Below are 16,691 nucleotides of genomic sequence, written 5' to 3'. Positions count from 1 at the left end.
AGGACTCAAAGCTCGAGTTCATTATATTTCTCAGAACTCAGAATAGCTTCTGAATGAGTACTCACAATTCTCTACAGACCTATATCTCCTAAGGAGCAGCCCCTTTCTCCCTTTCCAATTTTAATGTAAGAACAAGAAGAGAATACAGTCAGACACAGGTAGGAAGGCAGGAACCAGGATCCTCTACAGAGCAGAGGAATATCTAAACCAGTTCCATTCGAGATGCTGTTAAATTTCTCCCATCAGGTTAAATTCAGAAAAACCCAAAGATGTACTTCGATAGGATGCTGCATCGAAAGGCCAGGACAAAGAAATACGTTGCATGTGTACTACCGTGGCAAACAACAAAACATTTGTGATTTCCCAATCGATATCATGGATAAAGAGAAAATACAAGATACAAGGCACATACTACCATCAAAATAAAGTTAAGAAAAATGGAAAAAAAAATTCTGGTGAGTTTATTTAGGGAGAGACTCTCATTTCCCATACAGCAAGGAGTCCTAGACTTTTATACAGCCTTAGTAAATAAAGCAAAGTCTATAAGCACAGTCTGTATGCCGAGGACGGCACATGGCACTAAGACATTTTATATCACACTTCTACAGTGAGTTATTATTTTAGGATCGTCAACTAACATTTTTTTTAGAGTGGGCTCGATGCTGGGCTCAATGCGGAGCTCGAACTCACAACCCTGAGATCAAGACTGGAGCTGAAATCAAGAGTCGGACACTTAACTGACTGAGCCACCCAGGTGCTCCCATCAACCAAGATTTTTTTAAGGTGATGGTACCTTACAAAAAACAGAAATATCAACCATTTTATTGTTAAACTAGGTTTTTCCTGTCATCCTTAAAACTAGTTTTCCAAGTATCTTGGTTTTACTAAGTTTTAGGCTTGGATGAGTAAGATAAGACTGTAACTATAGCAACAAAATAAAGACTAAAGCATACAGATGATATGGATAGAGTATATTTTAGAAAGAATAAAAGTTAAATCCAAGATAATATTATTGTCACTGTTACCTGTTTGTGCCCTGTTTCAGAAAGATTGCTTAAAACCTGCCATCTGGAAGCCTTACAGAGACATTCTGCAGAATAGTATGTGTCCTTCCTGTTAAATTATCAGAGATGCTTGTCAGGATTATTTCCCTAAGGACAAAATACAACATATTTAAGAAAGCCAGAAAGGATGCTGTTTCAAATCTCTATCCATGGAGAAGGAGACACTTACTTTCTAGTTCAGAAGTGACCATGTTAATTCCAGAGCCCTTGGAATTTGCTTTTTCAAGAACTGGCATTGGAGGTCAAACCAGAAAAGGTGACCGGCACGTCTTCAGTGACTTAGAAGGCAGCGGGGCAACAATGCTCTTATTCTCTTCTCCTAATACTTCCCTAGAGCTAGTCTGACAGATGGACCACAAAAGTGGTGGTCTCACCTCACTGCAGGGAGGTAAAAGAAAATAGAGGGGAAAATAGTTTATTGCCCCAAATTGCACTCTAGGAATCAACTGTTCTTAACTTTGAGTTCTTTCACAAACCGAAATGCTAAGCGCCAGTACAATTTGTTTCCCTGTGGAAGGGAAGGTGCTAGGAGGAAACAAGTGTTAAGAGAGGACACAAGAAACATATGTTCTTATTAAAGCAGGGTTTGAAAGGGAACAATGTGACAGAGGGAATGATGGTTGCATCCTAATAATGTATGTGGAATCCTCACTAACAGAAAAGAAGGGCCAGCCTGTGCTGAACATCTAATACACCGGGCTACAAACAAGAAAGACATCCCCACACCAACCAATTCATACAGATCCACTTACATTTATTCCCTTTCGAATGACCACATACCCTATACCCCACGTCCACACGATGTACTTTTATAGGTGTGCATTTGTAACTTCTGTGAACTGACTAGCGAAGGAGGATACAAGATATCCAGCTGGAAGGGGAACCAGGGATTTCCATCCCTGCAGCCAGTCCCACTTGGTGCTGACAGCTTTCTCTTCCCTCCTCTCATTCCGACACAATGCCGTCGGGTCTGTCTAAGTAATGTAATTTACTGGAGTGGAATTCCCCTGGGACCCTGTGCAGCACTTGGTGACAGTGTCATTTATACTCCCTAGTGTCGTGGCCTGACACTGATGCAGGAGCCTTCATCCCTCGTTCACAGAAGAGCGTGAAATTTCACCTTCTGCTGTGCCCTTCTGTAGTGTGCGTGTCCAGATTTACTCCATTCAGCCTTAATTACAAACCTTGGTGAAAATGCTCTCATTAGATTTATATTTCTCACTCCAAATGTCAATCTTATTGAAAATTCCGATTTTCGCGGGGATTCATCCATTAGCAATAAACTCTAAAGCATTCCATGACGGAGTGCATTAAACCAGCAATGCGGACATGCACTTAAAATACATCATTAGAGTAAATCTCCATTGCAAATGCTTTACATTATTCAAGCAGAGGAATAATGAGCTCGGCCCAGCCAGGACCCTCAAATTGCACATGAAGGATAGGTTAAAACTGGCTGTTATCCTGGAAGAAGCCCACGGTGTATCAATGGGATGGATTTCAGAGTCTCTGTCATTCCTTATGAAGGTGTGGGAGGAAATCACAGCCACAGCCTCATTCATCACCTTTTGCCTACGGTTTTTGCAGAGACTTCAGTCTATGGCAAAATACAACAATGCAGGCAAAGATAATGGGGAGTGTCTGTGTTCAGGGAGGGGACTAAAGCAATATCCATAAAAGGGGACTAAAGCTATATCCATAATGCCAAGAACTTTGTTAGTTACCTCAAATGATTTGCTTTGTCTAAAAATCATTCTTCCATTTCATTCAATGGAAAAAATTCTAGAAAGCAGCACTGCCTGGATATACAGTAAGAACCTGGGCACCAGTCTAATGAAAGACAGATTTACCGATGGACTTGACCTGAGAAACCTCTCCAACTCCAGCCTGCTAGGTACTTTCTGGGTTAAAAACCCAGAAACCCCAATGGTGATGCTGATACATAAGCTATAAGTCAGAAGTTGTATCTGTCAGCAGATAGGTCAGACCATGAAAAAAAAATGGAGAGAAATCAAAACAAACAAAAAACGAGCAAAATAGATCAGTTGGTAAAACCAAGCCTTCACTGTTTTCTATCACTCCCATGTTTTAATTCCTTAGCTTATTGATCTCATTTATCACTTCTTGTCAGGTCCCAGGTGAGGCAAAGTCAAGTTGCAGTCGTAATTTCTTTTTTAATTTGATAAATGAAAAAACTGTATCCAAGAAAGGTCATGGAGGAGACTGAAGGAAGGGTCTGATGTGAACCCTTAGCATCTAATACTAAAGGTTAACCAAAGAAACTAAGTGATGTCTATCAATTAAGACCTTATCATGAAAATAAAATATTTTACATTTTCCTTTTTTTTTTTTTTTTTAAAGCAAGCTCTACACCCAGCTTGGGGCTTGAACTCATAACTCTGAGATCAAGAGTTGTATGCATTACCAAATGAACCAACCAGGCGCCCCAAATATTTTTATTTATTTAAATAGGTGAGCATGGAGCCCAATGCGGGGTCTGAAGCACAGCCCTGAAGTCAAGATCTGAGCTGAGATCAAGAGTCAGACACTTAGGGGCGCCTGGGTGGCTCAGTGGGTTAAAGCCTCTGCCTTCAGCTCGGGTCATGATCCCAGAGTCCTGGGATCAAGCCCCACATCAGGCTCTCTGCTCTGCAGGGAGACTGCTTCCTCCTCTCTCTCTGCCTGCCTCTCTGCCTAGTTGTGATTTCTCTCTGTCAAATAAATAAAAAATATTTAAAAAAAAAAAAAAAAGAGTCAGACACTTAAACGACTGAGCCATGCAGTGTCCCCTATATTTACTTTATTTAAAAGATTTTATTTATATATTTTCAGAGACAGCGTGCACACGCAAACAGGGGGAGCTGCAGGCAGAGCAGGCAGAGGGAGAAGCAGGCTCCCTGCTGAGCAAGGAGCCCAATGCAGGACTCCATTCCAGGACCCTGGGATCATGACCTGAGCCAAAGGCAGAGGCTTAACCCACTGAGCCACCCAGGCATCCATATGTTTATTTTTTTTTTAATGGAAAAATTTGGTGGACAGAAAGACTCTTAGAAGGGCAGGTATAACGAAATTAAACAGCAAATAATTTTTTAAAAAGAATAGAAAGTAAAAGAAGCAACAGTTATTATTTTCTGCCTGTCAGTATCTGGTCATCTCTAGGACTGACTGGTAACCAGAATTGTAACAGATGTCATGTTTTCTGTAGGGAATTACACCACCATGGAAACTAATTGCTCCTGAAGTTTTGCCCATTCCCACCTGAAATATTTAAAATTGTACTTGATTACACCATTAGTGCTTTCTCTTTCAGAATGTATATCAGCAGGTACTACAATTAACATGCACAGATGTTAGAACCGAAATATCCATGTTTAAATAAAAAACATAGCAAGAAGGTAAAAATAACTAAATGTGCTCAACACCGTACCGATCTTAAAAGGAAAGAGAGGCTTACGTTGTGCTGGCTTAATGGCAAAATAAAGAATTACCCCGCAGATGGCATCAGTAACCCTATGAGGAACCAAACTACTCCGTAAATGACTTGTCGCTTTCTGATTGAGAAACAATGAACAAGAGGCTGATCGTGTGTCCATTTGATTCCAAAATTTGCACCCCAAGCATACGGGGGAACCCCAAATGTCCTAAAAATCTCCAACACATTCCTATGTTACGAAAGTATGGATAGAGTAACAACCCCGTCGTTTTGTTAAGTGCTGGCTTTGTGCTTCATATACGTTATTTCATTTAATCCCCACAACCAACCTCTGAGGTAGGTGCTATCCCTGTTCCCATTTTCAAATAAAAACAACCAGGCTTAGGAAAGATTAAGTAAACAGATCAAGGCCAGCCCACAGCTAAGCTCAGATTTGGTCCTGAGTCCTCCTTCTCCCAAAGCTCTTGCCTTGCTTGAACCACCAACCTTTCCTGTCTGCCTCGGTTGGAGAAACCAGTGAGGAATGTGATTTATAGTCTTCAATTTCCAGAGGCTTCTGGAATGACTGTCCTCCTGATTCATCTCATTTCACAAATTACATCAACCTGAAAGGCTCAGAACACTTGCAGACATTCTCATTCTTTGGAAATGCCACAGCCACTCAGCCATTGGAATGGGGACAGCACCATCACTGGGATCACGAAGGTCCAAATTTCCCTGTGAACACTGACGCCACCTCTCTTTGGTGTTTCTTCTAGCCACAAACTGACATGTTATCGCTTACTGTGGTTGCAGTAGACTCAGCAGTCAGAGGAAGGGGAGTTTTTACTTGGTTAACTGCCCCACCCCCCAACATCTGTGTCCACGGAGGGCATTCCAGGACAGTCATGCCCTCCCTCATCCTTATCCCCTTTCCCCACCAGCCCATCAGTCCCCACACAGAAGACGTGGCTAATCTCTTGGCAACCCCGCTTAAGAGCTCCTTCCCTTCTACAGTCTTCAAGAAACAACTTTCTAACAATGAGTCAAAAAGATGGATGCTTTAAAACAGCATTTCAAACAAGGCAATTACTTTTTTTAAAAAAAAGATCACATCTTCTTTCAACCTTCCATCGACACAATTTGTTTATGTATGAGTTGTATCTTTCTTCCTTCGGAAGGGGAAAATGCTGATAAACTAGCACATGCAGACAAACAGCGCAAAAACCCGGCCACCTCTTGCTGCTTAAACAGAGTCACATTTATTTCCCAATGCACCACTTACCAGACAGATGCAAAGATGTGGGCAAGCCAGTCATCAGAATTAACAGAGTGATTGTGCTTGCACTACATATTCTGATTTGTATGAATCTTATTTTTAGCTATGCACAAAGGGCAATAAATGGAAAATCTTATTCTAACCGCTACTTTTTCTGGGCCACCCACACTGCTCCACCTACCGCACAAGTTCACAAATGTACAAAAAACCCAACCCAGGGTTTGTCCTAACAAGGGATGCAAAGAGGCTAAAATGAGTGACATTTTTTCCAGTTAGTGTTGGTACTTTCACTCTTTTTCTGTATCAGGACTTTCAGGGAAAACAACGTTGACTTAATCTACAGGCATTTTCCAAGACTCCACGCTAGTATGTCCTTCAGCGCACAGGCGAGCGTGACCCGTCAGGCGCGGGCACCTCCCTGCCGCGAGCCACATGTCAGCCAACTTTCAGCAAAGAAATGCACCCGCAGACGTTTCTGTACATCCAGGGAGATGACACCTACCACATTTTGTTTTGAAACAATGACAGCGTTAAAAAAGTTCTTCAGATGTACCAAAGGGATTATCAGAAGCATAAGCATTTCTAAGACGGAGCAGACGGTCAGAAATGATTTCACCCAAGTTGGGTCAGTATCACTTGCCCTAAATCTGCTTTTAGTTTGCAGTGGGACAATGCACACCAAGGCACAGGAGCCTCCTGCCATCCCTCTTCCCTCCCGTGCAGCCCCCTCCCTGTCTGCTCCATCCACAGTCCCCACCGCATGGCCGGTAGCCCACCAAGCAGCTGATGCTAAGACAGACACTTTGAGAGCGAACCAGAAAAACACAGTGATGAAGAGGACGTTTTCTAGGGGCACAGAGAGGATAGAGATGAGAGCCTACTGTTGATTTATCATCTCTTTAGGCTTTTCGTGAAAAGTTAAATTATTAAAGTCCCACGGTAGCAATTAAAATGCTTATTCTTCCCAACCCTCTGCAGACCTCAACAGCAAACATAGGCAGGTACTGATCAATATTTAAAAGTCAGCTCAACAAAATAATTAAGACACAAAAGGAGGCAACTCTGAGAAAGGCGTCTTTCTTTACCTGTGTGCTTGCTCATTATCCAGAAACTAGAGGAAACGTTCTGTCATCCTCTGGTAGCTAACACACGCCCTGCGCAGCTAACACCTTCTTCCGATAACGCATGGTACTAGAACAGCCCTGGTGAGGTGTATCAGAAAACCTTTTTTGGGTTAGAGTCCACTCTCGTCAGACCGTCTGACTAGTGCTGTAAGAACACGGGTAATTAAGTGTTATGAAAAAGTGGGTCATACACCACTGAGATACAACCACACCGCCCCCAAACTAGCCTCCAAATGACTGTGCTCTGAGGAGGTGGGAGGGGTCTGAACACAGCGAAAGCAAAACTTTTATGTGGTGAGGAGCATTTTGGTTTTCACTGGTTTAGGTTAGAGAAAGTTAATCTCAATGTCAACTACAAACCAAATAACTTTTAACATGTTCTTGAAATTTTATGACAAACGCTGGCTGTTCATGTAACGGGAAATTCAGGTACAATGTCATAAACAGTCCAAGGGACAGTCTCAGGCATAAACATCTCATGCCTGTCCCCGGAGAGCGAGTGCTGTGACTCAGTGAAGCGAGGCGGTCAAACTGAAACTGAAGACAAAGTAGCAAATTCTTATTATCCACATTAGCATCTCCTTCTCCTAGGGAGGATCAAAGTACTGTACACCACTTCCCCACACCTGGAACCAACCAACCTGGGCATTTAACAATCACAGATTTTTATCAAAACACCCTTTGACTTCTGTAGCAAGAAGGCAAATGTAGTACCTGCATTTATTGAGCACGTTCATTCATCTGTCACTCAAGAGATACAGAAATATTAATTCAGTACCTACTGAGTTCTGTAAACAAGGGCACAAAGGATGGGAAGGGATGCAAAGAGAAGAACCTAGAAGAATCTGCTTTCAAAGAACTTCCAGTCTTACACAGGGGAGAAGACCTAGTCATACTCATGCCAAATATAGATTAATCTTTTAAAATAAAATCTATTCTAGCAGCTGCTAATTTAGACTTCCTACTCTTCTTTTAAATTATGTTCAGTTAGCCACTGTATAGTACATCATTAGTTTTTTTTAAACATTTTAATTTTTTTTTATAAACATATAATGTATTATTAGCCCCAGGGGTACAGGTCTGTGTATCGCCAGGTTTACACACTTCACAGCACTCACCATAGCACATACCCTCCCCATCATTAGTTTTTGATGTAGTGTTTCTACTGACAAAAGGCTTGCAGATAACATTCCTACAGCATTTCTCAGATGAATCTTTTAATAATCTCCTATTTTTTTCTTTTTTTAAATCAGGGTTTTCTTTAAGTGCTCACAGTCCTTCCTACCCTTGGCTACATATTAGGATTCATCCTAATCCAAAACCTTAGCATTCTCGGGTCAGCTGGGTGGCTCAGTTAGTTAAGGGTCTGCCTTCGGCTCCAGTCATGATGCCAGGGTCCTGGGATCGAGACCTTCAACAGGTTCCCCCTTCAGCAGGGAGCCTTCTTCTCCCTCTCCCCCTGTTGTGCTCTATCTCAATCTCTGTGTCAAATAATTAAATAATAATTAAAAAAAAAACCCCAAAACGAAAAAAGTCCTAGCATTCTCCAAAGGGAAGCACAGAGTTACCAACATAATCCCAGGAGTTATCACACTATACCAGAAGAATTTGAAGAGAAGTTTCTTTGAAGGGGGATAAAGGATACAAAGTTGAAGGAAAACTCTGGTTCATAGCACAAGAAAGGATTTGAGTCACATTTTGTTACCATCAGGTATAAAATTAGAGTTCTACTGGAGAACATATTGTTTGGATTATGGATGGGGAGAGGGGATCTGGCTAACCAAACTTTCCCATTTCTGGCAAAGTCCGTAGAGCATACTGAATATGAATTTTTACATAACTAGAATACAGTGAGTTGATCTAACACGAAAACCATCCTGTACACAATTAAATGCTTCTTTTCTGATTCCAGAGGCCCATTAGGATCTTGGAAGGCCACTCAATAAACATTTTTACTAACAAAATGCAGAAGTGAAAAAAAAACAGTTAATACGGATTTCTACTTGATAGAGATAATGGTGTGTCTACACAGGTATCTGTTCTTACAAGAGTTGATTAATGTAATTTGAAATGAGAAAAATAAGAAACTAGGAGATCATTGTCCTAGAAATTGATATCTGAAGTCATCATTCTTAAACTCCACCAAATTTGTAAGATATAATCAGTCCAGAGTACTGCTTGTAAATTTGGAATTATTTGATTAATTGAAAAAAGTCTGGAAAAATACACAAAAGTATTTAACAGTCAGGCGCTATCTAGGTGGCTGGATTATAGATAATTTATTTTCTTCCCTTTTCTGTTATTTTATAAATTATGTACAATAAACATGTTACTTTCACAATCAGGAAAATAAAGTTACTTCTGCTTTGATGAAAGGAAATAATTAATTATTCTCTGATTCTACTCTTCCTACTCATTAGAAACAATTAATACATGGAACCCAGTATAATAATCTGGCCTGGTGATAAGTCAGACATGAAATACAGGAAAAATCTACTAGAAACAATAGATTAAAGCTTCTAGTTAAGTTCTGCAAGGTCTCTTAAGAAACTTGCTACACTCCAAAACGTTGCAAATACCACTCTTCCTCATCATGATCCATGGTCCTGGCACTCTCCAGCTGCAGCAAACCTCCAGATGCTAGGGCCATCACAATGACCAGTTTAATGGGGGAGGGTGGGGTGGTGTCCTTGTAAGAGCATGGTGCCCCTATTTGTGTTAAATCATGGCTCAGACAGAGGTGTCACTTTGCTAATGAATGGCACACCCAAAAGAGAGCCTACAAATAACTTCTGAAAGCAACAGACTGGAAATTACTAGAATAAGTTGATAAATTATTTGTGCTACAACTGATAATCACTTGGTAAAGCAACTTTATAATATGCATGGCTGAGTTTATTTGGAGATTCACAGGGAATACCATTTGAAATTTTTGATTTACATATTAATGTATATTACCATGCTGGTGATATCACCCCTGTCTGTACCATTAGGGTATATGCAAAGAATGAAAATTAATTTTGATGATGCCTTGAGCAGAACATGATTGTGAAACTGAATGCTACAAGTAAATATATCATACATTCTTTAAAAAAACACAACAGAATTGGCTTCAAAACTATGCCAATGGTTTTCCAATAACTCCAGGAACTAAATACATATGTTCATTAAATTATTTTCTATAGTACCTTAATATCATTAATATCACAACTTTTAAATTGCTCCCAAGCATAATAAACATAAGGACAATATCTGAAATTTAAACTCGGACACTAGAAAGGCAATAAAAGCCAAAACCTGCACAGTTTTTCAAGAAGAATAAAAATGGTGTATTTCTCTTCTGCAAGTCAACAGTTTTAGATTATTAATTAGGGCATGAAAATAGCTAAAATAAAACTTCAGTTAACTGGTCTAAATTTGAGGACAGGAAGAATTTTGTTTGTTTCAACTTTCCAGTTAATTGACAGAGAGCTAGGAAATGCTTTTTGTTCAAAATATTTCCAAAGTAGTTTCTTTTCCTAATTTTAAAACTTTTAACCATTCTCAATGATTCAGCAGGTCAGTGTCATCAGGTATAAATATCCCCCAGGGTATATTCTCCATTTTTACTAAAGCAAAACTATCTTGTTTTCTGAATATCTATTTCTGAAAATGGGAAGTGGGATGTGTGCGGTAGGGAGGGTGGGGTGTGAGGGTGGGGGTCAACTAAAGGTGCGGAAACGTGAAGGTCAGTTAATTCAGGCTTCTGGTTAGTTGGGTTCCAGGTAGCTAAGCTGTCACCAAACATGAATTCAGTATCTGGAACGAGGCAATCTGATTCCTAGGAAACCTGAAAGCCTACAAGGGGAGCCCCCAAGGGTCTATCTTTGTTGGTATTCTCTACCTTACGTCATTCCATCTGGGTGACTTGGTTTGCTGGGTCTTCTCTGGGGGAAACCCATGTCACTGTGTCCATCTAAAAATTAAGGTCTCTGACATGGGGTTGAGTTTATTTTGATTTGATTCTACAGCCATGTCATTTCAACTCAGGCTTAAGGAGCAGGCAGCCACATGTGGATGTCAAGGATGAATAAACATTTGCTTTTCTGTCTCTTGGACTTGCTGCCCTGGATTGTCTTTTCTATAAAAACCTTTAATTCCTGTTTCTGATATCTTAGTTGCTGAAACCTTTACTTTGCCCTCTCGCCATGACCTAGAGAGTTTATCTCCAAGCAGGTTTGGATAGTCTGGATAGGAATGATGGGGCTCATTTATACATACTGTGCTTTAACACTGATGAGTTAATTTCCTCTCTCTCTTGGTTATACCTTTTCCTTAAGCCAAATACATACATATATACGTATGTATATGTATGTAATACACACATACACACACACACACAAATAATCTTGGTTATTCCCTGATTATTCCTTCCTCCTCCCTTAAGAGGGTGAGGGATAATTTAGGACATGGGTTTCTGAGCTTTCTGGAACTATGGGTCCTTATGCACTGCTCTTAAGGAATGATAAGCCCTGGTCAGACTCAAGCCAGGACCTGAACGTTGCACAAGAGGCCTGAGGAAATCATGGCTCCTGGCTCCCACAAGACTCTGCTGACCATTCTCCAAGTCCAGCTTTTAGGAAACATAGAATAAAAAGCAAAATCCCCCTAAAATAGGGTCCAAAGAGATCAACCTAAGTTCAATCCTGCATAATCTTCCCAGAACTGTAGGACTGACTAAATTTTTCTGTGATACAGGTACACTGACACCTAAAACTACAGTGATGGGTGATGAGGGATATTTTATATTTCATTTGGAGTCTGGAGAACAGGCATTATAATAATTTGAGGCCCTGTTCCAGGAGAATTATCTGCTATTAATTTTGTTCCATAGGATTCCCTTTTCCTACTAGGCTTCAATCTGTGGCTAATATTTTTAAAATTTTTTTATTTTTAATTTTTTTTAAAGATTTTATTTATTTATTTGACAGAGATCACAAGCAGGCAGAGAGGCAGGCAGAGAGAGAGGAGGAAGCAGGCTCCCTGCCAAGCAGAGAGCCCCATGCGGGGCTCGATCCCAGGATTCTGGGATCATGACCTGAGCCGAAGGCAGAGGCTTCAACACACTGAGCCACCCAGGCGCCCCTTATTTTTAATTTTTTTTATAAACATATAATGTATTTTTATCCCCAGGGGTACAGGTCTGTGAATCGCCAGGTTTACACACTTCACAGCACTCACCATAGCACATACCCTCCCCAATGTCCATAACCCCACCCCCCTCTCCCAAGGCCCCTCCCCCCAGCAACCCTCAGTTTGTTTTGTGAGATTAAGAGTCACTTATGGTGTGCTCGCTTCGGCAGCACATATACTAAAAAAAGAGTCACTTATGGTTTGTCTCCCTCCCAATCCCATTGTGGCTAATATTATAATCAAGCCTATATCCCCTAGTTTGTGCCTCAGCATCCGCCCCTACTGAGGAAGACCTGTTACGTGTCTTACGCGAAGCAGACAGGTAACACCGTGCATTCTGGTGCTCTATACTTGGACTCGTTCGGGAACACACAATTCAGATGAACTGAGCAGTCCCATTACAGGAGCACAGGTGGGTACCACTCCCTCCATTGCAGTGAATCAGCTTTCCTGTAGGTGTCGGAGGCATTTGGTCGAGATTACAGCTGTTTATGGCAAATTGCCCTGGGAGATTCTGACAGACGTGTCCTTGCCCTGACAGAAAACCCTCCCTGGGACTGAAGTCCACATTCTGCAGATCCCTTGCCTTTGCCCAAAGGGTTCCAGGGAAAGAATCAGGGCTGAGGGAGGTCTGAGGCCCATTGGAGGCCCATGGAGAATTGCCAACAATTCTTACTCCACTATCACAAACTGTAATAACCTTGTCAAGCACTATTTAGTTATTCTGCATAGCATTCTTGGAAGGAAAGTGAGCTCTGGTATTGAGTTTAAAAAAATCACTAATTAATTATTAGTTAACTATTTTTTACTGGGGTAAGATATATACATATTTACCATTTTTAAAGTACATTCACATTGTTGCACAAACATCACCACTATCCATCTCCAGAAATTTTTCATTTTCCCAAAAACCACCCATTTAACACCAACTCCCCATTCTCCTCTACTCCCAAACCTTGGCACCCTTCATTCCATTTTCTGGCTATAAGCCTAAAAACTCCAGACACTTCATATAAGTGGGATCATACAATACTTGTCATTTTGTGTCTGGCTTATCTCATTTAGTTTCTTCAAAGTTCATCTATGTTGTGGCATGTGTCAGAATTTCGTATCTTTTTAAGGCCAAATAATATTCCATTGTATGTACATGCCCCATTTTCCTTACCTATTCATCCACTGATAGACGTTTGTGTTGCTTCCACTTTTTGGCTACTGTGAATAACATTCTAGGAACATCTGTCCAAGCTCTGCTCTCAGTTCTTTTAGGTATATCCCCAGAAATGGAATTGCTGGATCCTGTGGTAATTCCATGTTTACTGTTTTGAAGAACTGTCATACTGTTTGGTATTTAGGTGTTTTTTTGTTTTTTTTTTTTTTAATTCCTAAGCTTAATTGTTTAATGCAGATTTAGGTTGAGAGCAAAACTGAGTGGAAAGAAGAGAGGGTTCCCACACCCTCCACCTCCCTACCCCCGTCTCCACACAAGCACGACTCTTTAGGCATTCGGTGACTTGAGCGATTCATCCCAGGCAGCAGGGAGTGATCTTGGCAGGCTCTGCCAGGTCGGGCAGGAGCTCTAAGCGCCGAGTCACCTGAGGTGAGTCACCTGAGGTGTCTGTACAGCCTTCTTCCTTCCCAGCCTGCACACATGCAACTGACTGCCATCAAAGGTCATCCCTACAGGAAATCTGACATGTAAATATGGGCACTCACAGATGCCAAAGCAGGAAGGCGATTAAGGAGGGTTTGATCCAATCTACTTCTTCCATATCATGGTGAAGACGCTTCATACACTCAAAACCTTGCTTCCAAGAATGCTGTGCAGAATAACTCATTAGTGCTTGACAGGGATGCTATAGTTTGTGAGGGTGGAGCAAGAAAACACAGTTATCTCACTCACAACTCTATCAGCCCTCTTACCCGCCAAGTTACGCAGTGGGCAGCACCCACAAGACAGCTCTGGATTAATTCCTTATAGAACTCTTTCAACACCGACCAGTTTTTTGTTTGATTTATCTGATTCTGTGATTTTCATTTTACTTCGTTTCTTTAAAGATTTTTAAATTTATATATTGGACAGAGAGAGAGATTGCCAGAGAGGGAACACAAACAGGGGGAGTGGGAGAAGGAGAAGCAGGCTCACCGCTGAGAAGGGAGCCTACCGCAGGGCTCAATCCCAGCACCCTGGGATCATGACCTGAGTTGAAGGCAGATGCTTAACAACTGAGCTACCCAGGCGCCCCGTGATTTTCATTTTAAATACACGGGCTTAAATCTATCTCCAGGATTTTTGGTTCTGCCAATGGTTAGGCAATAGATAAGCTCCTTCATTATGTCTGCTTTGGAACTGCTTTATTAACAGCAATTAGTCTCGATTCCTGTGAGTTCTAATAAAAGAACTGCATGTCCTAAGTGCCACTCTGAATGAACATTTACCATATCAAGTAAAATATTATAAATCACAATGCTTACCCATGGATTGAAAATGCCCAGAAATTTCTCATACATTTCCTGGACAGCATCACTCATACTATTTTTATACTCACGCCAACTCAATGAAACAAAAGAAAAGTGTTTAAAATTCTTACAATGAAAGCTAGAAATATACAAAATGCATATATATTCATAGGCACATATGTACATTTGCATGTATGCTCACATATATCCAAATGCACATTTGTTGAGCCAAAATCTTCCACTCTTTTCCATTAACATGGAATAAATTGCTCTTGTCCTCAGTGGAGAGGTGATTGGCTTATTCCGAAACTAACCCTGATGCTCAAACTATGTCATTCCTGGGAACTTAAAACCCCACAAAAACCTGGACATGGTGTCTCGGACTATTAATTAGAGATGCACCTCTCTTCCCACATGCGTTTTGTAAATCGAGTCCCATCTAAGTGTATGAGAGGAAAGATAAGACTCGATGATTCACTCTGAAAAGCAGCGATAGATTTCCCAACCCAGGAGAAAAAAGGATTTTCCCTTTTGAGTATCTAAAAACACGATGAGCGTGCCCACAAAAGGACTGTAGCTGTCATTTTCACTTGATACAGCGCAGTCAGTCACCCTCGTTATAAATCCAAGGGCAGAGAACCACTGGTACCATTGACTAAAGCCGGCAAAGAATACGTCATCTACTTGCCTGGACTTTCCAATGTGACGGTGCCGAGAGGACCTTAAAACTCTCCTTTCTTGAGAGATGAGTCGATATATTCAGTAAAGTACTAAATATCTTAATTTAGTGGCATTTAATAATGAATATTTAATACATTCTTTTTCTCCCTGTATCGTCCATCCTTTCAGTGACACTTGAATTGAAGCAGTGATTCTCAAAGTGGAGTCCCTGGACCCCCTGCCTCAGTATCACCTGGAAACTCGTTAGCAAAGCAACTTCCCAGCCTGCCCCAGGTCTTCGGAATCAGAAATTCTGGGCACGAGGCCCAGCAAGCTGTCCTTTAACAAGCCCTCCAGGTAATTCTGATGCAAACGAAAGATCCACTGAATTAAGGAGCCACCAATATGCAGATTCTACTCCCTGCTCCCTTCCTCATTTAGAATTTTCAAGATACTTTGTTGAAAGAAAAGTCACCCACGGGGGTTTAGGCTACTTGCTATTATCACCTAAGAAAATTCTTACCATTGTTTGGTTTGAGGAAAGTAACCTTGGTTAAAACTTACATGTAATTTTTCCAGGCTCTGTGCTGGCTTCGAGTCTTAGGATGCAGGGAACTGGGCGAAGGGAGAGATGAGAAGGCTACAGCAATCCATTCAGACATGGACCCCAAAGCTTTGCAGGGTAACCTTGTGACAGGTCAGTGAGTGTCCACCTGAATGGGGGCGGAAGAGCTGTCCATTAGCAGAGTAAACCTCACACCTTAATGTTTCTTCCTTCCTCCTGCCATCCTGCTCACCACAAACAGAATATGATAAAACAGTCCATAGGATTAGTGCCTGGGCTCAATCCTATTCCCTGAGCGTTTCCTGAAGGTGAGTATCCTTAACCGGGGACTCTTTTGAACCCAAAAGCAGTTTGGAGATGGGTCAGTGTCCAACCTCATGAATATTTTTCTTTGAAAAAACCAGAACACCTTGGTTTAGAAGACACATGTAACTGCAGTAACAGGAATATGCAGGAAGCAAGTGATAAATTCAGCAACTCTGACTGAAATGATTCTCTGATGCCTTAAATGTTTATTTTTAATACTCTTTTCTGATGATAAATTGATACATGCTTATTGTGGAACATTTGGAAACTATGGGAAAGCATAAGGAAAAAGTACCAATAAACAGACTTAATTATTGAGAACAGACCAGAGAGGAGGTGGCTGGAGGGACGGGTGAAATCTGGGAAGGAGATTAAAGAGCACACTGCTGTGATGAGCATAGGGTGGTGTATGGAAGTGTTGAATCCCTATACTGTACACCTGAAACTAAGATAACACTGCATGTTAACTAACTGGAATTTAAATAAAATGAAAAAAAAAAAAAAGAAAAAAGCAAGATCAACTATAACTTTGGCACTGATACATCACTAATGATATTTCATTCTATAGTTCCACAACCCCTTAACTGAAACTCCCAAGCTTCAGAATGCTTTGGAATTCAGAATTGTTTGGATTTTAAAACTATTTGGGTGC

General features: G+C 41.0%; 1 protein-coding gene across 1 annotated transcript in view; it reads right to left on the bottom strand.

The window, feature by feature from the left end:
* BACH2 (BTB domain and CNC homolog 2) overlaps positions 1-6,933 on the bottom strand; it is a 144,215-nt gene extending 137,282 nt beyond the window's left edge. Inside the window, exon 1 of the mRNA XM_046005743.1 lies at positions 6,841-6,933. The gene's annotated coding sequence lies outside the window, so the exon portion shown is untranslated. The remainder of the gene's footprint in view (positions 1-6,840) is intronic.
* Between the last annotated feature and the right edge of the window lie 9,758 nt (positions 6,934-16,691).

The sequence above is a fragment of the Meles meles genome, chromosome 5 (assembly GCF_922984935.1).
Source record: "Meles meles chromosome 5, mMelMel3.1 paternal haplotype, whole genome shotgun sequence".
NCBI lineage: Eukaryota > Metazoa > Chordata > Mammalia > Carnivora > Mustelidae > Meles > Meles meles.
Note: the sequence above shows the minus strand (reverse complement) of the source record. Positions and strands in the feature narration are given on the sequence as shown.